At 39.7% G+C, this 26667-nt stretch overlaps 1 long non-coding RNA gene across 3 annotated transcripts in view; it reads left to right on the top strand.

Annotated features, from left to right (window-relative positions):
- The window catches only part of LOC139855487 (uncharacterized), a 46998-nt gene extending 25575 nt beyond the window's left edge, over window positions 1–21423 (top strand). The window contains exons 1-5 of one of the 3 annotated variants that reach the window (XR_011761468.1): window positions 19366–19505; window positions 19620–19701; window positions 19803–19867; window positions 19977–20959; window positions 21071–21423. This is a non-coding gene — a long non-coding RNA (uncharacterized lncRNA). Of the gene's footprint in view, window positions 1–19365; window positions 19506–19619; window positions 19702–19802; window positions 19868–19976 lie in introns of those variants that run through there. The other 2 variants (XR_011761469.1, XR_011761467.1) reach the window with 2 other exon arrangements.
- Window positions 21424–26667: the final 5244 nt, after the last annotated feature.

Here is a 26667-nt window from a genome sequence, read left to right as displayed (position 1 = left end):
CAGCGACTCCGGCGATTCATCCTCCGGAGCCAGCAGCCATGCGCCCGGCCAAGTGATCACCTCTGACGGAGCTAAGGACCTACAGGAGATTCCAGCTCCACTTGCCCTAGGACCTTCGGAGCCACAGCACCATTCCGGTGGTGCTGTGATTTTAAAGGAACTTGGGGAAGGTCCGGTCCGTAATGAGCATAACCATTGGTGCTGACGCCTTCCTAACAGACGTCTCGTGCCGATCCTGCCTTTCAGATACCGACTGATGATGGCCGCCCGAGGAGAGCCACCCGTGCAGCCACCCCCAGATGATTCCGACGACTCATCATCCGACGACTCATCCTCTGATTACTCCAGTGACGAGGATTCCGATGAGGATCCCGAGGAAGCACCCGTGCAGCCACCCTCTACCCCGCCGAAGAAGCGGTATCGTTTCGACGGTACTGTGATTCCTGGGGTTAACGGAGGGATATCATCCGTTAACGCACATGGACTGAGGACTAGAGTTACCGCCCGTAAGAGGCTTGTGCCGTATCCTGCTGATCCCTTCATCCGTAAGCCTTACCGTTACGCAGCATCTACTTCTGGTGCCGGACCATCTGCACCACCAGCACCACCTGTACCGACTGCACCGCCTGCCCTACCATCTCCCTCTGTCGAGGAACTTTTTTTTTTTTTTTTTTTCAGTTACCCGAGCACGGAGGATCACCATAGGGCATTTGTAGTAGATCTCAATATGTAATCTCATTTGTAGTTTTATGTTTTACTTATGTATTGTACGAACCTATGAGGATGTGTGCAACTTATTATTAATGAATGAAACTTTGTGATGTTTAATTCTTGTACAGTGTTCTATTTACATTACTGTGTGATGACTTTGTGGTATCTGAATCTATTTGCGTTACTTAATTAGCATGTGTTGTGTTGATTCCATGCTGGTTACCATATACTGTATTATTACTATTTGAATACTGGATTTTGACTTGAGTCAAAATTTTTGTTTAGAACATCAATGGCCAATGGAAGATCAACACCCACCGCAGCCCAAATCGAAGAAATGATCAATGAACGAGTCGCCGCAGCTTTAGCGGAAATGAACCCCCAAGCTCCACCACCACCGATTATCCAGCCCATTCGTAAAGGGTGCACATACAAAGAGTTTCAAAGCTGCAAGCCCCACAACTTTAGTGGAACTGAGGGGCCAGTTAGTCTCACTAGGTGGTTTGAGAAATTAAAATCTGTGTTCCGAGTTAGTAACTGCTCAGAGGCGAACAAAACCAAGTATGCTTCATGTACGCTGTCAGACGGCGTACTAACTTGGTGGAACACTCTGGCTCAAGAAAAGGGTATTGATGAGGCGTATGCCACTCCATGGGAAGAGTTTAAGGGGGCCATGATTGAGGAATATTGCCCTAGGACAGAGATCCAGAAAATGGAGATTGAGTTTATGCAGTTGAAGGTTGTGGGAAACGATCTCGATGGTTACAACCGTAGGTATCTAGAATTAGCCCTGATGTGTCCTACCATGGTTACCCCGGAGTTTAAGCGTATGGAAAGGTACTTGTGGGGACTTCCTAAGTCCATTAAGGGAAATATCACCTCGTCTAAGCCACCCAATGTTCCGAAAGCAATGCGCATGGCGCATACTTTAATGAACCAAATCATCTTCGATGAACCGGAAAAGGCAAAATCCGAAGCGGGTAGTAGTGATAAGCGTAAGTGGGATAACAACAAAGGGAGAGCCTATGATCAAACCCCCGCCAAGAGGTACAACGATGGTAGGAACCCTAATCCGAACACCAACTCGAACCCCAACTACAAGGGTACTCTATCACAGTGCAAGAGGTGCTACAAGCACCATATCGGGTACTGTAACGTTGTTTGTGAAAAGTGCAAAAAGACCGGGCATATTGGCAGAGACTGCAAGATCATCACCATGACTGGGAAGCCGACTCCCAATGGACCGAGAAAGTGTTATGAATGCAGATAGACGGGCCACTTCAGAAATAAGTGTCCCAACAAGCGAAGGACGGTGGACCACCGCGTGGTAGAGCTTTCAATGTAAACGCAAGGGACGCCCGTGAGAACCCCGACTTGGTCATAGGTATATTCACTATCAACAATCTATTAGCTTCTATTCTGTTTGATACTGGTGCCGATAGAAGTTATGTATGTAGACACTTTTGCTCTAAGATAAATTGGTCGTTAGTTCCTTTAAAGGAGAGTATGCTTGTAGAGGTAGCCAATGGAAAACTTGAGAAAATTAACCAAGTTAGCCGAGGAGCTATTATCAACATAGCTGGTGTGGATTTCGAGATTGACTTGATACCCATTAAGTTGGGAAGCTTTGATGTTATTGTCGGTATGGATTGGTTGACCAAGATAAAGGCTGACATTATCTGTGGAGATAAATCTCTTCGTATACCGCACGGAGACGGTGAGCCACTGATTATTTACGGAGAGAGATGTAGATCGAAACTGAATCTCATTAGTTGCATGAAAGCGCAAAAGATCATGAAGAAAGGACGTCTTGCTGTTCTAGCACATGTGAAAATGTTAGAAACTGAGGTGAAGAGTGTGGATGACGTACGAATTGTGAACGAATTTTTCGATGACTTTCCGGAAGAATTGCCTGGATTACCGCCACCGAGAGCAGTGGAGTTTCAGATTGATTTAGTGCCAGGAGCTGCACCCGTAGCTTGCGCACCCTATCGACTCGCACCTTCCAAAATGCAAGAATTACAAAGCCAACTACAAAAACTGCTTGACCGTGTATTTATCCAACCAAGCCTCTCGGCTTGGGGCGCACCTGTTTTATTTGTGAAGAAGAAGGATAGATCCTTCCGTATGTGTATCGACTACCGCGAACTCAACAAATTGACGATCAAGAATCGGTATCCTCTTCCCCGAATTGATGATCTTTTTGATCAACTGCAAGGATCGAACGTTTACTCCAAGATCGATTTGCGATTCGGCTATCTCCAGTTGAGGGTGAAAGAGAGTGATGTGATGAAAACTGCATTCAGGACTCGTTATGGTCATTATGAGTTTCTCGTGATGCCATTCAGTTTAACCAACGCACCTGCTATATTTATGGATCTCATGAATCGTGTCTGCAAGCCATACCTGGATAAGTTCGTTATCGTCTTCATAGATGGTATCCTCATCTACTCCAAAAGCGAAGAAGATCATGAGCAACATCTTCGTCTAGTGTTGGAACTCTTGAGACAAGAGCAACTTTATGCCAAATTCTCCAAGTGTGAGTTTTGGTTGAAGGAAGTCCAATTTCTGGGTCACGTTGTGAGTGATCAAGGTATCAAAGTTGATCCCGCAAAGATTGAAGTTATCAGCAAGTGGAAAACCCCCACTACTCCGACTCACATCCGCCAATTTCTAGGCCTCGCCGGTTACTACCGAAGATTTATTGAAGGTTTCTCTCTGATTGCGCGTCCTTTAACCGCGCTGACTCACAAAGGGAAGAAGTTCATTTGGGAACCCGAATAGGAATATGCATGTCAAACTTTGTAAAAGAAGTTAACCACCGCACCTATCTTATCACTTCCTGAAGGCAGTGACAATTTCGTCATTTATTGCGATGCTTCGAAAAGTGGTTTTGGTTGTGTACTGATGCAACGCACAAAGGTTATTGCTTATGCCTCCCGACAACTGAAGATTCACGAGCGAAACTACACTACGCATGATCTCAAGCTTGGAGCCGTTGTCTTTGCATTAAAGCTGTGGAAACACTATCTTTATGGAACTAAGAGCACTATTTTCACCGATCATAAAAGCCTCCAACACATCTTCGATCAGCAACAACTGAATATGAGACAGCGTCGATGGATCAAGACGCTGAACGACTATGATTGTGAACTTCATTATCACCCTGGCAAGGCCAATGTTGTAGCTGACGCTTTGAGCCGCAAGGGGAGGATGACACCTCTTCGTGTTCGGGCACTGAACATCACCATTCATTCGAACCTCAATAGCTAGATCCGAGCAGCCCAAGATGAGGCTCTCAAGGAGGAGAATATATCTCATGAATACTTGAACATTCTCATCTCACGATTCGAGGTTAAGGAAACTGGACTCCGATGCTATGCCGGAAGAATCTGGGTACCCCGTTATGGAGATCTACGGAACCTCATATTAGATGAAGCCCACAAGTCGAGATATTCGATTCACCCAGGAGCCGATAAAATGTACCACGATCTCAAGGAACAGTATTGGTGGCCCAATCTTAAGAAGGACGTTTCAACTTATGTTGGAAAGTGTTTGACTTGTTCGAAAGCTAAGGCTGAACATCAGAAGCCCTCTGGATTACTTCAACAACCGAAAATCCTGCAATGGAAGTGGGAAAGGATAACAATGGATTTCATTACGAAGTTACCAAAGACGGTGGGTGGATACGATACCATCTGGGTTATCGTGGACTGTCTTACCAAATCTGCACACTTCTTAGCCGTGAAGGAAATGGATACGATGGAAAGACTCGCTCAACTATACATAAAAGAGGTTGTATCTCGTCATGGTGTACCCTTATCTATCATTTCAGATCGCGATCCCAGTTTTGCTTCCAGATTTTGGCGTTCTTTGCAAGAAGTCTTGGGAACTCGTCTTGACATGAGCACTGCGTATCACCCGCAGACTGACGGATAAAGCGAAAGCATGATTCAGACTTTGGAAAACATGTTGCTTGCATGTGTCATTGATTTCGAAAAAGCTTGGGAAAGACATTTGCCGCTGGCCGAATTCTCTTACAACAACAGTTATCATTCGAGTATTAATGCCGCACCTTTTGAAGCGTTGTATGGCCGCGAGTGCCGATCTCCTATTTGTTGGGCCGAAGTAGGCGAAACGCAAATCACCGAACCAGAGATAGTCCATGAAATAACTGAGAAGATTGTTCAAATTTAAGCGAGACTCAAGACGGCCCGTGATCGTCAAAAGAGTTATGCCGACCTTAAACAAAAAGACTTTGAATTCAATGTGGGTGATCGTGTAATGTTGAAGGTCGCACCTTGGAAAGGTGTCATCCGTTTTGGAAAACGTGAGAAGTTAAACCTGCGATACATTGGTCCTTTTGAAATCTTGGAGCGAGTTGGACCCATTGCTTACCGTTTAGATCTTCCAACATAATTGAGCTCAGTTCATCCTACCTTTCATGTATCGAATTTGAAGAAGTGTCTTGCTGAACCGGAACATGTCATACCATTGGAGGAACTTACGATTGACGACAAACTCCACTTCGTGGAAGAGCCTGTTGAAATTATGGACCGTGAGGTCAAAACTTTGAAACACAACAAAATTCTGATCGTCCGAGTACGATGGAATGCCAAACGAGGACCTGAGTTTACCTGGGAATGAGAGGATCAAATGATGCAGAAGTATCCTCACCTTTTCCCAACTCCTCCATCTACCTCAGCTTAAAATTTCGGGACGAATTTTCTTTAACAGGTGGGTAATGTAATGACCCTGGATTTTTTCCAACGTTTATTTATTAATAATTTATTATTAATGCTTGCGTTTTAATAAATGTGTCCTTATACGTGTTACTTGTTACCGTATTTAACTTTACATGCCCGATTTGTCTTTGTGACACACGTACTTTACACCAATAATATTTTCGAATATTATTTACATTCATGATTATTTATTATTAATCATTTTTAATTAACTAAGGTTACTAGTTAATTACTTGAGCTTTACTTGATTAATTGTTACATTTTTGGACTTGGGCCTTTTATTAATGAACATGGACTTGGAAGCCCACCCTACTTCCTTAATGGACTAGTTAGCCCATCATTAAGCTAATGAATTATTAAGATTAAGAACATGGATTAATTAGTCATAAGGAATCTAGTTACTTGTATACTTACACCATATTCCCACACCATCTAACTTTATTACCACTTCAAGCTTACACCATTCTCCCATGTTTGAAAGTTAACTTTAGACCCTTCCCCATTTGTTGAGAAAACCGTCCACTTAGGGCTCCATGGGGAGAGTTCCATTTTCAATTTTTCTTGATACTTATTTGCTAGTTCACTTCACTTTTACACACACATACTTACTTGCACTCTTTTTCTCTCTTTTTTCTCTCAAAACTTTGTAAGTAATAAACTTATTTTCTTTCTTTTAAATTCAAGTTCCATCATCATCATTTACTAGTTACTTGTTGTTGTGTTGATTAAAGATCAAACTTGTTAGTTTGTATCTTCATAAATCTTGTTTTCTTCCATCTTTTGTTTGATGAAGAACCAAGAACAAGAATCTAAACTTGTTAGTTTATGGTTCTACATTTAAATGTTTTCAAGATTTAAAGTTCATAAGTTTCATTATCATACTTGTGTTCATGTTTGTAGACTTAAATCCTAAGATTCAAACTTTGATTTAAATCTTCCTAAGTATGAAACAAAACATGAACATAATACTTGTACTTTAGTTTATTTCCTTCTTTTGTAAGTACTTTAAAGTTTGCGATGTTGTTATTTTGGTCAAGTGTTACTAGTTAATCTTGATCTCATTTTTCTTGAACCAAAGTTAACTTTGTAAGTTCAAGAACATGGAAGTATAACTTTCTAGTTATAACTTCATATACTTGTGTTGGATCTAAGTTTCTATAGCTTATGGTCTTCTAATTTTGTTGTAAACAAGAGCTTATGAGCTTACATACACTTTTCAAGATGAAAATCTAAGTTTCATAACTTATGGTTTCATTAAAGTAAAGATCCAAGTATTATAACTTAGGATCTAACTTAAGAACACTAGATCTAGACTTTCTATTCTAGGATCTTTAAGATCTAACTAAGAACTATGTTCTACAACTTATGATCTTGATTATTTAGTTTACTTTCAAGTTGTAGCTTAATATTAGTAGAACTCATATATGTGTCGGATCTAAGATCTTGATGTAACTTTGGTTCATCAAACTACATGCAACTCTTAAGTGAGTTGTGCAACTTATCTTAGACTTACACTAGTGTTATGATGGTCAAACCTTGGTTAAGATGATGCAAACCCATCAACGAGTTCTACACTTGACGCTATACGCATCAAGGATGAGAACCGTGATGAGCATCAAGCACCAAGAACCCACCGTTACACCTTTAGCTACTGTTTCTGGCACTTATCAGACTACCTGGCCTACTGTAAAGTTGATTTTCAGTTAGTTCGGTTCGAGTAGATGATTTTCCGTTTAGACCTCGTCTTTGTAACATCCCAACCCGTTATCCGACCAAAAACGTGTCATAATTTTTTTTTTTCTGGACCAGCACATCTGGACGGCGTCCAGCTATCTGGACGGCGTCCAGTTCTGAAGACTGGGACGGCGTCCAGCCATCTGGGATGGCGTCCAGAACAACTGTAAAATTCTGTTCAGCTTTACATTTACACGCGGGCGGAAAACCCGCTTCCCGACACTTTTAAACCAAAACGCTTTCGCAACATGTTATAATAATTAAAACTAAGAGTTTTCCATAATAAAAACCGAGTTTTACGACACCGGGCCCACATCGACCGTTTTACAACTTTCGTACAAAACTACGAGTTTTCGACCACATTAATTTTAACATTAAATAAAGACCGAGCATGGGATTGGGGATACGCTACCCAATCCTAATCAAATCCAAAAGCAAGTCTTCTAAAGCAAACTACGCAAGTCCACTAATTCCCGCTTACCCGATCCTCCGCATCCTTGCAAATCTATAAAAAAGTCTACAACGAGAGGGTAAGCTAATGCTTAGTGAATGATAATATACTACATACATATATATGCATAAAATGGATACGCCACACAAATAAAAAAATACCGCATACCGGAGCATCCAAGCATAAAGCAAGCTAGTTTAAGCATACCGTACAAATACTAAGCAACGAGCTAACAAAGCCAACAAATAAGGTAAGTTCACCCACGACGATGTGAACAACGCCAAGAAGCTACACCCGGAGGGTTAGCTACATCAAGATAATACAACAATATATATATATATATATATATATATATATATATATATATATATATATATATATATATATATATATATATATATAACAATATATAAAAATGACCCAGGGTTAACCCCTTAACCCAAATACCGAGAACCGAATACCACAATGAAGATTGGCTGAACTACACGAGCCTTAGTAAATCCGCCTACACACGAGACTGCTATCTTCAATAACACGACATCGAGGTTGGCCGAACTACACGAGCCATAGTAATCCGAAACCACACGAGATTACTACCTCAATAAGATGACCGAACTACACGAGTCACCATGAATCCGAACTACACGAGATTCATTTCCGATAAGATGACCGAACTACACGCGTCATCGTGAATCCGAACTACAAGAGATTCACTTCTCCAATACCAAAACCCACGATCACGGGATTGTAAAAATCCACCACTTCGGGGTTATCCACATCACGACAATATCAACCCTTCGCCATTGGGGTTATAACATCCAAATCACAACCACGTGTAATAACGTACACACAAACGTGTACCTCGCCAAGGGTGGTCAACCAAAACGCACAACCGTGCCAATTGGACTCATACAAAGGTCCATCAAATCCACCTATATGTGAAGTGAGCTCTATAGCCGAGAATCACTTCACCCGACCCGCACCCATCCTACACATACATATGTACATAGGATATTAACACTCACATAGTCGCCTTGATGAATGCTTCCAAGTAATCCGCAACGCGCCAAATGGAAAGTACCTATTTCATTATCACAAACAGAACAACACAATTAGGGTTGACTTACAAACCAACCCAATTGACACCTAGTGCAAATTCGACCCATTTGCACTTCCAAGCACGAAACGCGCCCAAACTAACCAATATCCACTAACACGAGTGAAAATGGTCCTAACACACCGATTACGCCCGAACACAAGTGTTAAACACGTGTCATACCATTTTGACACCAAAACCCTAATTTGACCCATTTCAAAATTAGGCAACCAAACACACCCAAAAGTGTTCCAACACTTCCATAATCACTAAACCTAGTGATTAAACTCACCATCAAACCCTAAACAAGGCCAAATCGTCAACCGACCCAAAACCAGCCAAGTGACAAGAATAACTAGTCACCATAAACCTATTTCATCACCTAAAAGGGTTTCACAACAAACTAACTCAAAACCCTAACTTGAATATCAAATTTAACAAATGAAATTCGGAGTTTGAGCTTACCAATACCACCACAACGTAGCTAGGAGCGAGATGAACAACTTTAGAACCCGAGCTTTTGCGAGGAATCGATTCCTTCCTCTCCAAATCCACCTCTCTCTCTCTAAACTTCTCTTCTCTCTCTAGATAAGGTTGAGAGTGTTTTTGGTTGGTGAGAAATGATCCAAAGTGATCAATGAATCAGCCTTGAAGGCTCCAAACCGGCACCCAAGTGAAATTACCATTTTGCCCCTTTTTAAACTAATTAAAACAGTTGGCCCGCCAGTTATGTTGGACGGCTTCCCAAACCCTGGACGGCGTCCCACCTTTCATTGCTGGACGGCGTCCCAAATCTTGGACGGCATCCCATTTGCCTGAAACAGAAATCAGGGTCTTACAACTCTCCCCCACTTAGAATCGATCACGTCCTCATGATCCTCGTCACTTAACCGTACGAACCACACTCAAGGGTCCTCAACATAAGTCCCAATCCAACTTTCCCAAGCAATTCTTCCCAATGAATCACCTTTAACAACTAAAATCGTCACACACGATTTATCAAATCACAATTCGAGCACTAAAACCATGCTCAATCCCTCGCATCGGGAAAACTCCTCCAATCTCTGACCGAGATATCAAACCTCTAGCGTACCATTACCAAGTACAATGCTAAAGTAACCAAGTCACAACCTAAGGTCAGCAACCCGAAACGATGAAGACCAATCCTAACGAATCCCTACGAATAACACTTACCGCTAAACATCCCTTGTAGTGCGCAATACGACCAATACGCAACTACCGTAACATCATAATCCAATCGGTTAAAACCGATAGCGCCCAAACGACTATGGCAACGCTAATCCCAAGGTGTACAAAATCGACTACTGTCACACCCGTATTAACATGTGAGCGAAACACGGCTATCGCATCACTAATCATACAACATGGTCCGCACGACCCCACCATCGGTGTATAAAACAACCGATAGTTCCTGCAACATGGTCCTTACGACCCACCATTGGTGTATCAAACACCCAATAGATCACACGACATGGTCCTTACGACCCCACCATTGGTGTATAAAACAACCAATAGATCAAACAACATGAAGGCTGGCCGAAAATACACGCGCCTTAGTGAATCCGAACTACACGCGACTCACTACCTTCACCACAACAACAAACGGGATTGGCCGAACTACACGCGCCATAGTGAATCCGAACTACACGAGAGTCACTATCCCCGAGGAATGACCGAACTACACGAGTAATTTGTGAATCCGAACTACACGAGACTCACTCCTCAATACAATGACCGAAACCACACGAGTCATTTGTGAATCCGAACTACACGAGATCCACTTCCACAATAAGATGACCGAAACCACACGCGTCATCGTGAATCCGAAACCACACGCGATCCACTACCATGATGAAGTCAGCGGACCCCGAAGGTCATGCTCCACCAATCAATAATCCCAGGATGAAGTCAGCGGACCCCGAAGGTCATGCTTCACCAATCTCAACACCGGACGAAGTCAGCGGACTCCGAAAGTCATGCTTCACTGATATAACACCTCGCTCATGATGAAGTCAGCGGACCCTAAAGGTCATGCTCCACCAATCACATACTCCCATGATGAAGTTAGCAGACCCTAAAGGTCATGCTTCATCAATCACCAACCATGATGAAGTCAGCAGACCCTAAAGGTCATGCTTCATCAATCAACGCCCTTTTGGCCTCGAACGACGAGTAGCGTAACATCGCGCTCTGCTACGCCATAGTGAATCCTAACGGATACCACTAACCATTCACACACTCGATCAAGAACCACCTATATCAAACATAGGCACAAAACAATAATTCTCTAGAAGAGAATCCTACACACACCTCCCTTAACCGAAGGATTTCACCTTGCTCGTCAATCACGTCCATTATCTCTCAACGAGACTTACCACATTACCACCTCGGTGATAATTCAAATCCAAACCATAAGTACAATTTATCCGAAATTGTACTCTACCACAAATCGACCAAAACCAGGTCTCGACAACATTTTTTCGGATCTACCAAAAGCATCACCCGAAATCTCACACTAAGACTTCCTCGTGTGGGAGTGTAACTCCCCCACTTGGAACCACGTTCTAATATCACAACTCGTACAACTGTACAATGCTACCAAAGGTAGACTTTACCAACAATTGGGCTCACACGACCCATCACCACATCTTGCCCCAACCTTGAGAACACGAAAGATTTCAATCACTCCCTAAACACTTCGAACGAAAAGTGTACCACAATTACACAAACTTTAATTCCGCAATCATCCAATTGCTATAGTTTGTCAAATTCCCACCTAGTCACTCATGTACCTACGGGTTTCTCCGGTACCCTAAGTACAATGTAACCTCAACACCATCGGAGTCGAACACCACGCTAGTAGGTATAAAAGAGGCACCTAATGTCGCGTCACGTAGACTCCTTTACCAACATACATCGAGATCCAAAACTCTCGATCTCAAGGGTTTTAACCACCCGTCGAACCTCGAGGTTCATCAATTCAACACAAATGCGAACACGTGCTTAATATCCGAACACCGAAGCCCACACATATGGCTTGGTAGAAACAATTCCCAATACTAAGGAATGCTTGGTTGCACCAAGTCTTACGCCCTTCGCCCGACAATCGAAACGTCACCATAGGGTACTTCCATTAGGAACGTCACCCATATCAATAACATGCACAACATAATGCATCTAATAAACTCAACTCAACGGCACATAATAAATAATCAAAGGACATATTTATTAAAATGAAACGTACCTTAACGTCTCCTTGCCGCACCTGTCCCCGCTAACTTGGGACACTCTTACTTACGATGTCCTTCTTCTTGGCAATGGAAGCACACCATGCCATCACCCCTTGGCACCGAACATTCCCAAGACTTGTGACCCCTCACGCCACAATTATAACACCTAGACGCACTAGAATCTGATATACTCGTCCGTGTACCACCCGTGCTCACACTCGGACCCTTAGTCCTCTTACTTGGAGCACCATACGAAACAACCCTTCTCTCACTTGAAGGTTCACCAATCTTCGATCGCGAATACGACTCAAAACCTCTAGCCACCGCGAATAATTCCGCAAACGACTTCGCGTAACCCCGGCTATACTACTCTTCAAGTCATCATTCAAAGTCTGATAGAAATCCTCCATCAACAAACGATCATTCCCCAAATACTCCGGGCAAAAACGAGCCTTCGCCATAAAGGTCGTCTTGAGAGTATTCAAATCCATAGAACCCTGTTGCAAATTTCGCAACTCATTACGCAATTCCGACAAGTCGACCGAAGTCCGGAACTCCTCGAAGAATTCCTTCCTAAACTCGTCCCACGATAATGCCATAAACGCTTCACCGCCGATAAGATCAATCTTACCATCCAACCAATCCTTCGCCCTACCCCGCAACAAACTAGTAGTGAGTCTCGTCTTTTTCTCGGGAGGGCATTCAATAGTACGAAAACACCCTTCAACATCCGAAATCCATGTGGTGCTAACCAAAGGATCCGGTTTCCCGTCATACATCGGAGGTTTAGTTCTCATGAAGCTCTTAAGACAATGCTCCATTTCACCACTATTTCGAAATTCGGAATACCTCCTATCTATTTCTTCTCGAAATGCACTCATTTGCTCCGCAACAGCGGCCGCAACTCTATTGTTAAATACCACGTCGTTCGTCTCGATCCCATTTCCCGTTGCCATTCTAAGAAATGCAAAGCGATTAGATCACGAATGTATAAAGTTATACACATAACATCGCCCCATCTTGCTAAACACTCGTCGTACGTCACTTGTTAGACACGATTTGCACCCGTAATAAGGTTTGCAAGTCCTTATTACGCACACACGCCGTATCAACTCGTTAGTACAACGACCACCTCGCTCGATGATATAAACAAACGCAAACAAAATTCTACGCGATATAAAAACACGCGAGAATTATTATCACAACACAATAATATATTAATAATATCCGCATTACTAATATAAACGTTAGTCCACCTACAAACAAGGCACTAACTATAACCTATTCCGACCCGTACTCCTACAAGTCCCGCAACAAATTAAGCACACACAAAAGTCTAAGTCTAGGCACCTATCTCAAGTCACCTAAATCCCTTAGACCATGCTTTGATACCACTTGTAACAACCCAACCCGTTATCCGACCAAAAACGTGTCATAAAAAAAAAATTCTGGAGCAGCACATCTGGACGGCGTCCAGCTATCTGGACGGCGTCCAGTTCTGAAGACTGGGACGGCGTCCAGCCATCTGGGATGGCGTCCAGAACAACTGCAAAATTCTGTTCAGCTTTACATTTACACGCGGACGGAAAACCCGCTTCCCGACACTTTTAAACCAAAACGCTTTCGCAATATGTTATAATAATTAAAACTAAGAGTTTTCCATAATAAAAACCGAGTTTTACGACACTGGGCCCACATCGACCGTTTTACAACTTTCGTACAAAACTACGAGTTTTCGGCCACATTAATTTTAACATTAAATAAAGACCGAGCATGGAATTGGGGATACGCTACCCAATCCTAATCAAATCCAAAAGCAAGTCTTCTAAAGCAAACTACGCAAGTTCACTAATTCCCGCTTACCCGATCCTCTATATCCTTGCAAATCTATAAAAAAGTCAACAACGAGAGGGTAAGCTAATGCTTAGTGAATGATAATATACTACATACATATATATGCATACAATGGATACGCCACACAGATAAAAAAATACCGCATACCGGAGCATCCAAGCATAAAGCAAGCTAGTCTAAGCATACCGTACAAACACTAAGCAACGAGCTAACAAAGCCAACAAATAAGGTAAGTTCACCCACGACAATGTGAACAACGCCAAGAAGCTACACCCGGAGGGTTAGCTACATCAAGATAATACAAATATATATATATATATATATATATATATATATATATATATATATATATATATATATATATATATATATAACAATATATAAAAACGACCCAGGGTTAACCCCTTAACCCAAATACCGAGAACCAAATACCACAATGAAGATTGGCCGAACTACACGAGCCTTAGTAAATCCGCCTACACACGAGACTGCTATCTTCAATAACACGACATCGAGGTTGGCCGAACTACATGAGCCATAGTAATCCGAAACCACACGAGATTACTACTTCAATAAGATGACCGAACTACACGAGTCACCATGAATCTGAACTACACGAGATTCATTTCTGATAAGATGATCGAACTACACGCGTCATCGTGAATCCGAACTACACGAGATTCACTTCTCCAATACCAAAACCCACTATCACGGGATTGTAAAAATCCACACTTCGGGGTTATCCACATCACGAAAATATCAACCCTTCGCCATTGGGGTTATAACATCCAAATCACAACCACGTGTAATAACGTACACACAAACGTGTACCTCGCCAAGGGTGGTCAACCAAAACGCACAACCGTGCCAATTGGACTCATACAAAGGTCCATCAAATCCACCTATATGTGAAGTGAGCTCTATAGCCGAGAATCACTTCACCCGACCCGCACCCATCCTACACATACATATGTACATAGGATATTAACACTCACCTAGTTGCCTTGATGAATGCTTCCAAGTAATTCGCAACGCGCCAAATGGAAAGTACCTATTTCATTATCACAAACACAACAACACAATTAGGGTTGACTTACAAACCAACCCAATTGACACCTAGTGCAAATTTGACCCATTTGCACTTCCAAGCACGAAACGCGCCCAAACTAACCAATATCCACTAACACGAGTGAAAATAGTCCTAACACACCGATTACGCCCGAACACAAGTGTTAAACACGTGTCATACCCATTTTGACACCAAAACCCTAATTTGACCCATTTCAAAATTAGGCAACCAAACACACCCAAAAGTGTTCCAACACTTCCATAATCACTAAACCTAGTGATTAAACTCACCATCAAACCCTAAACAAGGCCAAATCGTCAACCGACCCAAAACCCGCCAAGTGACAAGAATAACTAGTCACCATAAACCCATTTAATCACCTAAAAGGGTTTCACAACAAACTAACTCAAAACCCTAACTTGAATATCAAATTTAACAAATGAAATTCGGAGTTTGAGCTTACCAATACCTCTACAACGTAGCTAGGAGCGAGATGAACAACTTTAGAACCCGAGCTTTTGCGAGGAATTGATTCCTTCCTCTCCAAATCCACCTCTCTCTCTCTAAACTTCTCTTCTCTCTCTAGATAAGGTTGAGAGTGTTTTTGGTTGGTGAGAAATGATCCAAAGTGATCAATGAATCAGCCTTGAAGGCTCCAAACCGGCACCCAAGTGAAATTACCATTTTGCCCCTTTTTAAACTAATTAAAACAGCTGGCCCGCCAGTTATGTTGGACGGCGTCCCAAACCCTGGACGGCGTCCCACCTTTCATTGCTGGACGGCGTCCCAAATCTTGGACGGCGTCCCATTTTCCTGAAATAGAAATCAGGGTCTTACAGTCTTGATCCGAGTTACAATTTAGGATCTATGGCCTCCCGAAAGTCACTACACCCTATTAACGTTGTGCTGAAATTTCTGACCTACTCGCACTTAAACCATCACCACGGTCAAACGAAGACGAGTTTGGTTCTGGAAATTGGTCTGCCTCTAGTGGACTCATATACGGATCCATGGCCACTGGTCTCATCTCATTTTAGTTTGTATAGAGGCCGTGGCGACTGAACGAAGTCAGCCTTTGTTTCAAACCCTAGTCTTGACTTAAAACTTACTTTAGACTTTTTGTTTAATGATGAATGATGATGATACCTAAGACCTAATTTACATACATTTAAACCTTTGTGAACGATTTACTGATTTAGTAACTTTTGACTTAGGTTGAGGACCTTTCGGACCAACCACTTGCTTACTATTCCCGCGTATCGACTTTTACTACTTTCCACTGTGAGTTATAGCATCCCTTTTTACTTTAACTATTTTGGGAACTGAGAATACATGTGCATTTTACGTTTTACATACTAGTCACGAGTACTTAAACTTTATATATGTGTGGGTTATTCAACGGCATAAACTTCCCCTTAGCTCGGTAACGTTTAGTCATTGGTCTTTGAACCGGCGAACGCGAATCTTAGATATGGATCCATAGGGTTTGACATCCCCACTAGGGCTAGTAGCGCTAGCATTTAACGGGTGTTTAATACTTCGTAAACATACGCACTCGCCAAGTGTACTTTTAGGGGGTGATAAACGTTAAGTTAGTTACCAAGTGCCCACGGTTATACATATACTTTTCATACTGTTCTGAAACGCTGTTGAAGCACTGAAATCTCGTGGCCTACCTTACGTTAATGTTATACTTAAACTATAGCTCACCAACCTTTGTGTTGACGTTTTTAAGCATGTTTTTCTCAGGTGCTTAAGGTTTGCTTGCTTCCGCTGTACTAGTCATGCTTTGTAGACACCTGTCGCACTTATTAGAGATGTCACTGCATGAAACGTTCATTTTGCATTCAAACTATATTACTTTTGAAACGATGTATTTGTAACGACCTATGGGTCACGTACTATTATTTCTTGCTATTCGTAGAAGCATACTTTTGGTTGTTAAATATTTGACGTTGGTTAAAACGTCACCTTTATTTATGAATGCAGCTTATTTTGAAACAACATATAGTATTTGACCTTGTAATGATCCTGTTGTTGATGATTCGTACACGATGGTTTTGTACTGGGCATCACATACTGCTTGTCCTGTTCTGTATCTGTTCAATGCTCAATCAAAATGAAACAAAGTGAGGATAAACAATATGTTATAATGTATAAGAGATCACGAAGGAGAGAAAAAATGATAGTGATAATTAGAAAATAGTGATGATATACGATTAGGATTAAAGATGATGATGATATGAATTGATAATACATAAAATATTGATGATGGTGATATGAGATATTAGATGATACATGTTAATGAATGATGATGAGATGAACAAGATTATGGCAGAACTAGAATCGTATAGACTTTTGGGCTTCTTTTGAACTTAATACAAATTGGGCCGTGAGGGTTAAAGGTAACTAGGCTAGTATTGGGCTTTGTGGAGTTAGTAGACTTTTAGAATTGGACTTCTTTGAATCAAATTAAGATGATGATGCTTGTTACATAAAAACGTGATGATAATCGATAGTATTAAGTTATAGATAGATGATGATGGTGATCGAAAATGTATAATAATGATGAGATGATGATGATGCTTCCAATCATAAAGACGAGTTTATGATTTTATGGCGAGGACTCGAAAATTTGACTTAAGATTGATGATGATTATGAAAAACGACTATGTTAAGGAGACGTTCGATGATGATAACGTTGACGAAATATGATTATGATTATGAGGGTATAAATCTTATCATCTATATTATTATTATTATTATTTTTATTAGTATTATTATTATTATTATTAGAATTATTATCATTATTATTATTATAAGTATTATGTATTAATATTTTTATTATCATTAACATATTATTATTGATAATACTATTATCATTATTATTATTAACATTATTAACATTATTATTATGATGATTACAAACATGATGGATATAGACAAATAATATTATGAAAATGATTAAGTTACAATTTAAAATAAAATATTATTATTATCATTATTATTATTATTTTCATTAAACTTGAGTTTACTATTATTAGTTACATTATTATTATTATTATTACAAAATGATATAACTTTTTATTCATTATTATTATTAATATTATTTTACCAAATAAATATTTATCATATAAAAATATGTTCAAATACATATAACATAACTAGATTAATTTTTTTATAATAAATACTAATTATATATCTAAAAGTGTATAGAATAAAAGTAGTTAATTAAGTTATTAATGAAACATATATTTTACTAAAAAAACAAGTAATAATAATATATAAATTTTGTTCGATTACAATTATGGGTGTTAATATATATAATTGATATAGGTTCGTGAATCCGAGGCCAACCCTGCATTGTTCAGTTGTGCAATGTCGTCATATGTATTTTTACTACAAAATACAGTATAGTGAGTTTCATTACTCCCTTTTTAAATGCTTTTGCAATATATATTTTTGGGACTGAAAATACATGCGCTTTTATAAATTTTTTACGAAATAGACACAAGCAATCGAAACTACATTATATGGTTGAATGATTGAAGTCGAATATGCCCCTTTTGCTTGGTAGCTTAAGAATTAGTAAACCGATCTACTAATTGACACGGATCCTAAAGATAGATCTATTGGGCCTAACAAACCCCATCCAAAGTATCGGATGCATTAGTACTTCGATGTTGTTTTATCATGTTCGATGGATGTCCCGGAATGATAAGGGATATTCTTATATGCATCTTGTTAATGTCGGTTACCAGGTGTTCAATCCATATGAATGATTTTTGTCTCTATGCATGTGACGTATATTTATGAGAAATGAAAATGAAAATCTTGTGGTCTATTAAAATGATGAAAATGATTATTTATGCTAAACTAATGAATACACCAACCTTTTTGGTTGACACTTTAAAGCATGTTTATTCTCAGGTATGAAAGAAATCTTCCGCTGTGCATTTGCTCATATTAGAGATATTACTTGGAGTCATTCATGACATATTTCGAAAGACGTTGCATTCGAGTCGTCGAGTTCATCAAGATTATTACTAAGTCAATTATAATTGGATATATTATGAAATGGTATGCATGCCGTCAAGCTTTGATGTAATGAAAGTTTGTCTTTTAAAAACGAATGCAATGTTTGTAAAATGTATCATATAGAGGTCAAGTACCTCGCAATGTAACCAAATATAATGTATTCGTCCAGATGGATTAGGACGGGCCATTTCATCAGTTATATAAATTTAGACAGCTTATATAATTGTCTCAGTGAGGTTGTATAAATTTAGAGTTTGCATTGAGGGTTGTTAATTAAATTGATTACCTCTAATGTTTCATTAAAATCCCGTTTAATAAGATAGCTAGACAAAATGTGTTGTAGCATTATGCCATTACTCTGTTAAGCATGAATGTCAATGTCATTATTTTTATATTGTGTTAATCATGAATGTGAATGCAATGGTGTTCTTGGGTTCACACTATGTTCAACTAAGGGAACCGAAGTTGAATTGAAGGATCGGGTATTCTAAATAAATTGGTGATCATAGGAAATTGTTACAGCAAAGACACTCATGTCTCGGACCAAATTATGAAGGTACATATATCTATGTTGTATCTACTGCCTTACATTGCAATGGAATTTTCCTTATGAATTTACATTTCTCTATGTTTGAATTGTTAACTCCTTCATTATATGGTTTAATGACAGAAAGAGTAGAACATGTTCCCAAAAAAATTACTGGAAGCCTGTCTGCTTTCAAAGAAACTGAAACTGTCAAGCAGAGTCATATGTAAATATAATTGTTAAATCAAGTATCTTGGTGTTTTACTTCGATCTAATAAACTGAGATGTCAAAAGTGGGTCTACTTCGGTTTATTGCTTTGATGGTAGGTCATAGATGAGAAGAAAGATGACTTCTTCAAGTGTCGCACCATGGGTCGTCATCTCATATCAAGGTACAGAACATAACAATTTTAGTATTTTTGGTGAGTATGGTTACTTATTAGTGAAGTTCTTTAGTAACTTAAATCGTTAATTATAAGTATGGTTTTTCTACTTGTGTAGGGATATCTTTAATTTAGTGGGTTGACTTTAATAAGAGAAGATTCATCTCACTTTGTTATTCAGTAAGTTGACTTTTGTTCTGTTTAAATTAACATTTTTAACATTGTTTTGTCATCATGTAATCTATATATAGTAAGGAAAGAACAATAGAGTTTAAGAGAACAGTACTTGGCTAAAAAAAACTTCTCAATTTGCAGTCAGTTCTATTGTGAATTTAACGCAATAAGAAGTCGTGTAATGATTTAAGATTTAGTCTTCCTGATTTTATTGTGTGTTGGAACTAATATATGTTCATAGGTTTTGTCAATATACTGTAATTTCCCTGTTAAAGTTGTTTGATTAGAAATGTTAATCTAGCACTGTGAGCCAATTCTTAGTAAATACGATGAACTTAAATCGTGTGCAGTAACCACAGCAAGACGCGCTGCTATTTTTCTCCCAGGTACAATGGTATACAAAAACTACATGGTCAACATGTCATGTGACCGCGGGTCAATGACTTATTTGTTCGAAAATTTCGAGTCATGTCTCGAACAACCATACACAAAAAGATACAACAAGCTAACCAGGTATTTTTTATAGATCACATGTGTTATTAGTATAACTCATCTAATTACCTCATGAGTATGGTTTAAAACCGTTTGACCTATGACCCATTTCAACTCAAAACCATTTTGACCCGTTACCCAAACCGACCCAAGCTGACCCATATGCCAGGCATAATATATACGTCATTTTTCTTGAAATCAACTTAACATCAACTAATGAATGCCGCTGTAATCTAGGGATCGCATCAACTCTGTTAGTCAATGTCTCAGGGGTCGCATCAAAATTAACATTTTTGTTGTATTTCAAATTCTGATAACTCTACTGGCTTTACGTACTCAACGTAAAAACCGAGGCAGGCGTCCCAGATATGTTTCAGAAAATTACTTTGATGTGCCAAACAACCAATAAAGTACATTATGCACAAAGTCAGCCAGGTAACAAAAACGATACTATTTAATGCAATCTTTTTGGCTTATTAATTTAATACCAACATTCGCATCATACATATGATATATGTTATGTGATCTGGATTTTTACTTGTGTAGCCAAAGAGGCATGTCAACAAAAACTAACCAAAATCTGAAGTCTACAACAAACGTTACAACAAATGGTAACTATATTGATGTCATTCTAATTAATTAAAATAATTAACATTCATTTGCAGGTATTTTTTCATTGTAACTGTTTAAACCAATTTTTTTTATCTTTTATACTAATTGTGTTTGATAATATGTACCATAACAACATTGTCTGAATTCAAGATCGGTGAAGAGTACGAAGTTGTGACTACTAACTATGCAGGATTCTACCGTTATCGCCTTGGGGACTTGGTTAAGGTAAACGGATTCCATAACTGACCCGAAGCTCCAGTTTATTTGCAGAAAAAAACTTAATGCCAACTGACAAAGATCTATAGTTATAGACAAAGATCTATAGTTATAGTTGTAGTGATTAGTTGATTTGTCACTCATTTATAGTTTTCTTTTTAGTGTAGTAGAGAAAGGATTTTATATATTTTCAAGCACTTTCTTAAAATACCCTTGTGAACCCATTAAAAAAAGCTTCTCCTTCATTTCTCATTTACACGTTTATTTCTCTCTCTCCCTCTCCCATTTTTTCCATCTACAAACACATTGATAAAAATTATTTCATGATCTCAAAAAAAGCTTCTCCTTCAGTTTGACTGATTAAAAATTCTTGATCTCAAAAGGTGTTGAAAAACCAATAGATCTCATATGATAATTAAAGTGATTTATTTATTATTGTTCTCAAAGGTAATGAAATAACAATAGATTTATTACTCCGTATTATTACTTTGTTATAGCATGCGCATATTTAATATAGAGAGATGAGGGGAGAGAGAGAGAAAACCGTGAGGAGAGAGAGAGTTTCCGGTGAGATTTTGAGGGCAGGCACGTATAGGGATAGAGATCGATACAACGGTGGATTTCAAGAACGACTAACAAGTCTATTCGGCGTTCATCTAACATCTTTCATGTTTTTCAATTTTCCCGATGATTGAAATGTGGAGAAACTATGGAAAACTTTCAAGATTCATGGTGACATTCGTGATGTATACATGGCGAGCAAAAGACTTAGAAATGGGAAAAGGTTTGGATTTGTGAGATTCTTCAAGGTGGAGGATGCTGACCGTATGCTGAAATCTCTAAGCAACATTGTATTTGATGGGCATCCGATTAGGATATACAAAGCAACAGATAGAAAAGCAAATGAAGAGCACAAAAGAGGTAGTTCCGACGGTGGGTACTATAACACAGGGTGCAAAAGAGAACTCATGAACACTTTCAGGGACGATAGGAATTATCGGGATGTGGCTGATCAGCAGCATGGTGATTTAAGGGAAAGTATTCGAAATAGAGACTTAAGGGTGTTTCTAAACAGGAAGATTAAGGTGGCGGCGTCTGATAAACAGAAAGTAATGGAGGTTCAAGCTACTAGAAACACTCATTTTAGTATCAAGCGTACCTTGGTAGGGTCGGTTAGAGATTGGAAAATCTTACCCCAATTCGTGGAGTTATGCAAGGCAGAAGGTCTAAACAATTGTGCTTTCAAATATTTGGGTGGCCTTGAGGTGCTACTCATGTTTAATTCGACGGTGGAGGCAGAGAATATTCTGAACAACCGTGACCATGCCATTCATAAATGGTGTTCGGCTACTTACATGCTTAAAAATCCACTAATGTTAAGTAGAAGACTGACTTGGGTCGAGATTAGAGGGGTCCCGGTTGGGAGTTGGAATGAGGAGACATTTCGATCGATTGCTAGATCATGGGGTGATATTCTGGAAACTGAAAATTGCTCTATAAAGGAGGGTCATCAGAATTTGATTTCTGGTAGTGTCTTAATTCAGGTATACGTCTCAAATCACATCGAAGGGGAAATTAAAGCGTGTGTGGGAGAACAATCATTCACAGCCTATGTCAAAGAGAAACCATTTTGTCCATGCCACATGATGATTGAAGATAGGAAGGATGATATTGAACACGATGACATCTCGGATTCAGAAGGGGATGATGAATTTGTACAAGACACCTTTGATAATACTGACGAAGAAGATGATGATGATCTTGAAAGTGATGATGAAGAGGTAGATGAAGAAATCATTATGGAAAATCCATTCGAGGCTCTCAATCCTGATGGTAACTGTAGGGTCGCCGGAAGTCATCATCGCCGGCAGGATAGGGTTGCAGAAGATGAAGGGTCTGGTACTCGTAATTTTTTCCAAGAAAAGAATGACGTGGAGGCATTGGGTTTCCCAACAGGCGCCGAAAAAATTAATAGCCCTAATAATAACTACTCCTTGTCCCCAGGTTATTCTGTATCCTCTAAAAAGTCGTGTAAATCTTCTTCACGTGAATCGGGCGGTTCCAAGAAAGGCGAACAAAAGTTAAACGGGCCTGTAAATCAGTTTGGGCCCAATAACGGTAAGATGGATGTTGGGCCTGAAGTGAAAAAGGGGTGTTTGGGACAAAAGGGTATTGGGCCTGATGACCCTGAGTCCATTGTTAATCGAAATAATAACAAAAACTCGGGTAGGATTATGCAGAATAAATCGATGGGATCTGGTCAACATCGTACAGGTAACCTCAATCACAAAAACAAAAACGGTGGAGTGGATAAGAAGGACTGTTGCTGGTCAAACATTTGTCGGTGGAAGACGTCTTCAAGAATGATTAACCTCAAAAAAGCTGCTAGAAAATCGAGAGCAGATCAACCCCTTAAATCGGTCTGTAGTTCGTGTTGCAGACATTCGATTGAGGAGTATCTGGCTATGGATGATAAAGGGGAGGGAGAAAGATTCAATTCCTGCATGCCTTGTCCAAGTGAAGCTAATTGCGCAACCTCTGAATCAGCGGGGGTTAGAGAATATGGGTGCAAACTTGGCCTTAAATGGAAGCAAAAGCTTCCAACTCAGTAAGCTATGTCTGCTCCTGTAACTCGTTTTTAGTTTTACTTTTATGAAGATAATCTCCTTAAATATTAGAGGGTTCGGGGCTCGTAAAGAGCTGGATAAAATGGGGTGGGTCAGGAAACTCATTCTTAAGGAAAAACCGTCTTTTTTGGCTCTGCAAGAAACCAAACTCAATGTGGTAGATAGATCGTGGGTCAATAAACTATGGAGATCGGATGATTTTGAATTCCTACAAATTGAAAAAGTCGGAAAGTCGGGTGGTCAATTGTTGGTTTGGGATACGAATCTGTTTGATGCAGAACAAGGGATTCGATTTGATTTTGGGATTGGGGTAACAGGGAATTGGAAATCCAACGGCTGTATTTTTAATTTATTGAACGTTTACGGGCCACATGATGATTGTAGTAAACAAAAATTTTGGGATGATATGACTAATATCGTGTCCAGTGATGCCTGGATACTTTGTGGGGATTTTAATGAAGTGAGAAATGCATCCGAAAGATTTAATTGTGAGTTTTTGGAATACAGGGCAAAAAAATTCAACGAGTTCATCGATGAATGCAACTTGGTAGAAATCCCCCTGGGAGGCAGGAACTTCACAAGAGTAAGTGATGATGGGATAAAATATAGCAAGCTGGACCGATTCCTGGTGACAGAAAGATTTATTAATTTGTGGAAGGATTTGACGGCGGTTGTGTTGGATAGACATCTATCAGACCATTGTGCAATTGTTTTAAAGGACGAAGAGAGAAATTTCGGGCCAAAGCCGTTCAAAATTTTCGATGTGTGGCTCGAGAATGAAGAGGTCGATCAGGTTATCAAAGAAGCATGGCACTCCTCGGTTCCTGATATTGCTCGAAAGGACTGTGTATTCAGAAATAGATTGAAAAACGTTAAAGCTGCTTTGAAAGAATGGAGTCGGGGCAAAGTCGACCAGTTGGATGAGGAGATTGAGAAATTAAAAGAGACAGCAAATAATCTGGAACTAAAAGCCGAACTATGTACATTGGATGAGGAGGAGCTAGATAGGTGGAGGAACTCTAGAAAATTATGGTTCGAAAAGGAGAAAATAAAAGGCGACATGCTTAAACAGAAGGCGCGAATTAAATGGGTTATGGAAGGGGACGAAAATACAAAATTTTTTCATTCGGTGATTCGTAGGAGAAATAATGCTAATAATATTCGGGGGTTGTCAATCGACGGTATTTGGAACGATTTACCCGAGGATATAAAATTGGAGACTTACAACCACTTTTGTAACAGATATAAGCAACCGGTATTGGATAGGCCTAGTCTAGAAGACTTACATTATCCGGTGCTCTCTGATTATGAGTCTAAATCTTTAGAGGAAAAATTTGAGGAAAAGGAAATTCATGAAGCAATTCTTGATTGTGGAAGTTCAAAGGCACCGGGTCCGGACGGGTTCAATTTTCGATTTTTCAAGAAATATTGGGAAGTGTTGAAAGGTGATCTCATCAATGCTATCACTTGGTTTTGGGAGAGTGGTGAATTTTCAAAAGGATGTAACGCCTCGTTTGTTACCTTAATTCCTAAGAGATCGGATCCACTTAAAATTAGTGATTTTCGACCGGTAAGTCTCATCGGTAGTTACTATAAAATAATTGCCAAGATCCTCTCGAATCGTCTTAGGAAAGTTATACCTTCGGTGGTAGGTTCCGAGCAAAGTGCATTCCTTAAAGGGAGATTCATTTTGGACGGTGCCCTCATTGTGAATGAATGCATTGATTTTCTCAAATCGAAAAAGGCTAAAGGATTACTATTCAAAGTGGACTTTGAAAAGGCGTTTGATTGTATAAATTGGGAATTTCTAATGGAGGTCATGAGGTGTATGGGATTTGGTGAGAAATGGTGTAAATGGATTTATTCGTGTCTTAGTTCGGCTTCGATTTCGATACTTGTGAATGGGTCCCCGACAAATGAATTTTTGATTGAAAGGGGAGTTCGGCAGGGTGATCCTCTTTCACCCTTCCTTTTCATTTTAGCGGCGGAAGGTTTGAACATCTTGACAAAAGCGGCTATTGATAAGGGGCTCTTTAAAGGAATTGAGGTAGGTTGTGACAAAATCTTAATCTCGCATCTCCAATATGCGGATGACACCATCTTTGTCGGGGAGTGGAACCGGGAAAATGTTACTAGCCTTCATAAGCTTTTAAGTTGCTTTGAGCTTGCTTCGGGGTTAAAGGTTAATTTTCAAAAAAGCTACTTATATGGAATAGGTGTAAATGATGATGAAGTAGGATCGGTTGCAAATGATATTGGTTGTCAAGTTGGATCTTTCCCCTTCATTTACCTTGGTCTTCCAATTGGTTCGAGAATGAAAAAGCTAAAGGATTGGTTACCGGTTATTGAAAAAGTCAAAAGTAGGCTTTCTAATTGGAAAATGCGATCGATGTCTTTTGGAGGTCGTTTAGTGCTTATTAAGTCGGTTCTATCTAGTCTTCCGTTGTATTTTTTCTCGCTCTATCGTGCCCCGCCTTGTGTGATTAAACTCTTAGAAAGTGTGAGACGCTCTTTTTTTTGGGGTGGGTCGGGTTTCGGGTCTAAAATGTCATGGGTTAAATGGGATTCTATTCTTGCTTCTTATGAAAACGGGGGGTTAAATATCGGGTCACTTAAAAGTAAAAACCTAGCACTCTTGGGAAAGTGGTGGTGGAGGTTCAAAACCGAAACCAATTCGCTTTGGGCTAA

This window comes from Rutidosis leptorrhynchoides, chromosome 1 (assembly GCF_046630445.1).
Source record: "Rutidosis leptorrhynchoides isolate AG116_Rl617_1_P2 chromosome 1, CSIRO_AGI_Rlap_v1, whole genome shotgun sequence".
Classification (NCBI taxonomy): Eukaryota; Viridiplantae; Streptophyta; class Magnoliopsida; order Asterales; family Asteraceae; genus Rutidosis; species Rutidosis leptorrhynchoides.
This window is presented reverse-complemented; position numbering and strand designations above follow the sequence as displayed.